General features: G+C 36.2%; 1 protein-coding gene across 6 annotated transcripts in view; it reads right to left on the bottom strand.

Moving 5' to 3' along the window:
• FAM172A (family with sequence similarity 172 member A) overlaps window positions 1-6,223 on the bottom strand; it is a 338,830-nt gene that overhangs the window by 281,725 nt on the left and 50,882 nt on the right. The window lies entirely within an intron of this gene.

A 6,223-nucleotide genomic window follows, 5' to 3' on the forward strand; every position in this document is an offset into this window, starting at 1 on the left:
GGAATGTGAAATGAAACAGCCACTCTAGAAAACAGCTTGGCAGTTTCTAAAAATATAAACATGTTAACTTACCATACAAGCCAGCAATGCACTCCTGGGCATTTATCCCAGAGTAATAAGCAATTATTCTGACACAAAACCTGTATATAAATGTTTAGAGCAGTTTTATTCATAATAGTTCCAAACTTAAAACAATCCAGATGTCCATAAATGGGTGGTTAAACAAACTGTGGTACATCTATACCACGGAATAATGCTCAGCAATAAAAAAAGAACAAACATAGCCCTGGCACAGTGGCTCAGTTAGCTGGAGCATCAAATGGCTGTGGGTTTGACTCCTGGTCAGGGCATGTAAGGGCTGCAATCAGATCAATGTTTCTCTCTCACATAAAATTTCCTCTCTCTCTCTCCCTCTCTCTCTCTCTCTCTCTCTCTCTCTCTCCTCCTCCTCCTCCCCCTTCTCCTCCCTCTAACATCAATAAACATATCTTCAGTTAAAAAAAAAAGTAACAAGTATTGACACATGGAACAACCTGAATGAATTTTCAGAGAATTATGCTGAGTGAAAACAGATAATTCCGGAAGGTTAAATACCAACTCCATGGCCCCATTTATGTAACATTAAATGACAGAATTACAGAACTAAAGAAATGATTAATGATTACCAGGGGTTAAGAAGGGAACTGAGGTGGGTGTAGCTATATAAGGAATATACAGAATATCCTTGTGGTGATGGAGATGTTCTATATCTTGGCTGTTTCAATATAAATATTCTGGTTGAATCACTGTACAATCCTTTTGCATGGACGGGAATGGGGTAAAGGGATACTCTTTGTATTATTTCTAACAACAGTATATGAATCTACAACCATCACAAATAAAACCACTAATGCAATTACATTTTCAAGTATTTTACTTAGTATAACATACTGTTTTCTTAAGGTAGAAATTATTTAGTCCTGAAACTCATATTCGTTATTTTACTTAAATAAATCTAATAAGTTAAAAGACGTACATGCATTAAACAATGAGTAGACAGATAAAATACATTAAAGTAAAATATTGAAATGAAATTGCTTATACAAAAGAGACTTGTTTTTAAACTTTCAGAGCAACATCTATAAGTACTTCATTATGCTTTTTCCTCAACATAAAATCACAGTTATTTAAAAATTACTACCATGTTTCCCCGAAAATAAGACATCCTCCGAAAATAAGACCTACTTACAGGTTTCCTTCTGAGTGAAATATAAGGCTTCCCCCAAACCCCCCCTCCCCCAAGGCTAAACATGAGAGATTTGGTCCACTGATTCTGAAAGAAATGGAGTCACAAGAAATTCACCAGGAAATTCAGGAACTGGATTGTTATGATGATGTTCCAGAAGATGATGACATGATTATCATTGAATAAATGAGTAAATTCTTGATACTGTAGGATTCACAGTTTGTCTGGTTTGTGTTGACAACTACCATGCTATCGTATTATATACAGGTAATAAATTTCCTTTATTTTCATTGAACAATAAATGTGTACCATATTCTTCATGGAAAAATAAAACATCCTCTGAAAATAAGACCTAGGTTATCTTTGGGAGCAAAAATTAATTTAATACATTATCTTATTTTTAGGGAAACAGGGTACTAAAAATAAGGATCTTTTTTATTTAGAGTGAAAGCACAGCATTTGTTTAGTTTTAAAGAATGTAATATCACAAATTAGATCCAATTATAGAAATAGTTATTGTTCTATTTTCTGGCCACTGGTTGCTTTTCTAACATACCATCTTTCAAATGTATACCCCCTAAGAAAGGGACTGAAACAATACCCAAATTTAATTCTCCTTTACAAAAAAAAAAAAAATCAGGAGAAAAGAGAAAAAACAACTAATAGATTTTAGATTGGTTGGCACTATTTTTAGAACATATCGCAAAAAGCTACAAAAGTTCATCAAGGAAAAGTTAACCTACCTCCTATTTCTAAATGATGCAGCAATTATATTTGTTAGGTAGAAAACATAAGTGAAACAAAAAAATCACTACTTGCAATAAAAACTTTAACATCTGTGCTACAGAATATAGCAACCATATCTAGGTTGATCAAGTTTAACAGATTCCAACTCTCAAGAACTCTGAAGAGCCTGAAAGCTAAGGAATTAGCATACTACTGCTTTAAGGATGCTGGCAGAAGACTTAAAGACTCATGGGTCTGGAACAAAGGTCTTTATTACGTATGGCGCAGCAAGCAACAGGAATATATTTGTATCAGCTCCCCTCACTCCAAAGTTCTATGGGGAAACTCAGAGGGCTCAGATGACACCTGCATCTTCAGGATGCATTACTGCTGTGGAGCCTTGGTTCAGGGGCCCAGCACTTTTTGAATAAGCAGCAAATATTGTTGCAAACTCTCCTAGGAAAAGTGGCTCAAATTAGTAGATGGATAAATCCTCCAATCTGGCACACTCAGCAAGAATGTACAGGAAGGTTCAGGGGCTTTCTTCAACAACAGCATTTGTTCTTTCTTAAGTAACAATGTTTACACAACACAGAAGACTTCAGAGAAACTTCAGATGTATTAAGAAATTAAACAATTGAATTACTACAAAATATAAGTTTTGGGTGGCCAGTGTGGCTCAGTGGTTGAGCATCAACCTATGAACCAATTTCAGGGTTCCATTCCTGGTCAGGGCACATGCCCAGGTTGCGAGAATGGTCCCTAGTAGGAGGTATGCAGGAAGCAGCTGATGGATGATTCTCTCTAATCACTAATGTTTCTATCTCTATCTCCCTTCCTTTCTCCAAAATCAATAAAAACATATTTAAAACAAAAAAAACAAAAAACGCTTTGTATTTTCTCTTAAAGTAAAATATACAAAGAAAATAAATATTAGTTCACCTTCACGCCACATGAAAGACTCAGTGTACATGTTCACTAAACAAAATTAACCTGTGTCTGGAATCTACAAAGGAATCAGCATTCCTTTGTCATCTTTTATTCACCAGTAAATTGCTATAAAGCAATCTAACTTCCAAAGTCTGAGACATGAGTTGAAGAAGCGTTAGAAGTGTAGGAGAAGTAGCTGAAAATAAAGAGCGTTGACATTTCTAAAAATGTTTTCAGAAAGAAGGCCATGCAATATACTCCCACAAAAGGTCACCTCTCCAAAAGAAAGTGTTTGGTGCTTCTCGAATTTTAATGTGCCTGTTAATCACCTGGGTATAGTATTAAAATATAGACTAATTCAGTAGGCCTGGGAGTGAAGATTCCTAATAAGCTGTCAGATGCTGCTTTGAGTAGACACACTTTGTATATAAAGGTTAGGAGATTTTACTTTCATTTATTTATTTTTAAATGCCCGTGTTTCCCCGAAAATAAGACATCGTCCGAAAATAAGACCTAGCACAACTTTGGGAGAAAAAAATTAATATAAGACACTGTCTTATTTTCAGGGAAACAGGGTATATTTTATTGATTTTTTTAACAGAGAAGAAGGGAGAGGGATAGAGAGTTAAAAACATTGATGAGAGAAAAACATCGATCAGCTGCCTCCTGCACACTCCCTACTAGGGATGTGCCCGCAACTAAAGTACATAACCTTGACCGGAATCGAACCCAGGACCTTTCAGTCCACAGGCCGACACTCTATCCACTGAGCCAAACTAGTTTTGGCAAGGGTTAGGAGATTTTAATTCACTGCTAAAGCAAAGTCTCTGGTACATTACAATCTAAACTTATACTTGTTCAGCCAAAACCGGTTTGGCTCAGTGGATAGAGTGTCAGTCTGCACACTGAAAGGTCCCAGGTTCTATTCCGGTCAAGGGCATGTACCTTGGTTGTGGGCACATATCCGGTGGGAGTTGCTAACTCTCTATCCCTCTCCCTTCCTCTCTGTAAAAAAGTCAATAGAATATATATATTTAAAAAAAAAAAAAAAACACAAAAAAAATTTGTTCAGATGAGATTTGAAATTTTATGCCACTAGAAAAAAAATCTTGTTACTTATGTATTCTGCCTCTAATTTGTCACTAATAATTAAAAACTGTTTTCAAGTAATTTTAAGTCAATTCAAATGATTATACGTTCTGCATAATAAATCTATGCGCAATTCTTCACACAAAAATATTTGGAGCACATTGGTCCTTGAGATTATCTTAATGTAGTTCTTAATTATCTTCTGGTATGTGATCTATGTATAAAGGTAGTACTGATTCCAACTTCAATTAACCAATTTAGCTCACAATGTGCTCTTCCTGCTGCTAGTATTAAGAATAAACCTAAATATATAATTCATTTCTTGGCACTTTTTAAAAGGTCTTTTGATAACATTTTAGCAATATGTAGGTTTCTGTACAAGTTCAGAGAATAAACTCATTTTAACAGGGTTGTGAAAACTTACATGTTGAGAATAAAGTAATTTGATTTCTAGAAAGAAATGTCAGGATCATATATTAAGTATTATACCTCTCAAAATTAATTTGTCTTTAGAAATCCCAAGAAATATGAGTGTTTCAGAGAATAATGGCAAGTGGTTCTGTTCAAACTCAAAAAGTCTGTCTATCCTCAAATAATTTAGAATATTAACAAAGGGTACTATTCAGAATCAAGTAGTTATAAACAAAACAATGTTACATTTGTAAAAAAAATTAATTCATCCAAAAGAACCCAAGCTCCCATCTGTTGTCAATAAATGAACCAATGTTTCAATAATACACTATTACTATTACTTTTATTTGTGATTTTGCTACTCAAAATTCCCCAGTATAAGCACAAAAGTATGGATAACAAAATCCTAAGAAGCCATTGAATAAGAATATCTCACCCTTATGTAATCCTCTAATAAAATCTTTTAAAAGGAGCTAATCACCATATAATCAATAACTCAAATCAATAAGATTAATACAAAACTATTTCACAAATTATCTACTGATCTAGCTAAAATACATTAAAAAAACAGATTTGAAGATAACCAAGCACACAAAATACTTTGTTTTCATATTTATATTTATATTTTTAATACATGATTTTTCTCATATTAAAACCAAAGCCATCTTAAAGAAGGGTTAAAATCTGAGTGACCTTTACAAATGTTTGGTAGAATTCACCATTGATACCATCATAGGTCTACAGCTTTGTTTAAAAAAAGATTTTTTCTGTTAAAGAAATATTTTCTAACCAGAAATAGTTAAACAAAACTAGAATCCTATCTAATAACAGAGTAATATGCAAATTGACCATCACTCCAAGACACATGATGGCCACCCCATGTGGTCAAAGATGGCTGCCCCCATGTGGCCACAAGATGGCCGCCACAAGATGGCCTGCAAGGGAGGGCACTTGTGGGCAGTTAGGGGTGACCAGGCAGGCCAGCAGAGGGCAGTTAGGAGAGACCAGGCCAGCAAGGGAGGGAAGTTCTGGGCAATCAAGCCATCAGGGAGCAAAGTTTCAGGGTGACTGGGTCAGCAGAGGAGGGCAGTTGGGGGGGACCAGGCCTGCAGGGGAGGGCAGTTTGGGGTGACCAGGCTTGCAAGGAAGGACAGTTAGGGGCGACCAGACTCCAGGCGAGGGCAGTTAGGGGTGACCAGGCTTGCAAGGGAGGGCAGTTAAGGGCAACTGGGCCGGCCAGGGAGCAATTAGGTATATATCAGGTTGGGGGGTGATCAGGCTGGCAGGCAGAAGCAGTTAGGGGCAATCAGGTAGGCAGGCAGGCAGGCAAGCAGTTGGGAGCCAGCTGTCCTGGACTGTGAGAGGGATGTCCAACCACCCGTTTAGGCCTGATCCTGGTGGGACATCCCTCAGGGGTCCCAGATTGGAAAGGGTCCAGGCTGGGCTGAGGGACACCCCTCCCCATGCACGAATTTCATTCGCCAGGCCTTTAATACTTTAATGAAGAAAAAAACAAAACTATTTGGTTTATCTATTTCTGAGATTTTATACTTTGTTTTTCAAGGACTTTTCTGCAACTTAGCTAAATTATTGAATTTATTGGTACAGAGTCTTTATATTACCATTCCCTGACTATCTGCTAAATATTTGTACTATATGTAGTGATAACCCCTCTTTTACATATTAAATTGCCAATTTGTGTCTCCTAGCTAAGGGTTTATTAAAATTTCTGATATCATCAAAGAGCCAGCTTTTGGTTTTATTGACTTTTTCCCCTTTAATGCCTTTCTGTTTTCTATTTAATTCATTTCTGCTCTTTATTATTCTTTCTTCAACTTACTT

The sequence above is a fragment of the Pipistrellus kuhlii genome, unplaced genomic scaffold (assembly GCF_014108245.1).
Source record: "Pipistrellus kuhlii isolate mPipKuh1 unplaced genomic scaffold, mPipKuh1.p scaffold_m20_p_4, whole genome shotgun sequence".
Lineage (NCBI taxonomy): Eukaryota > Metazoa > Chordata > Mammalia > Chiroptera > Vespertilionidae > Pipistrellus > Pipistrellus kuhlii.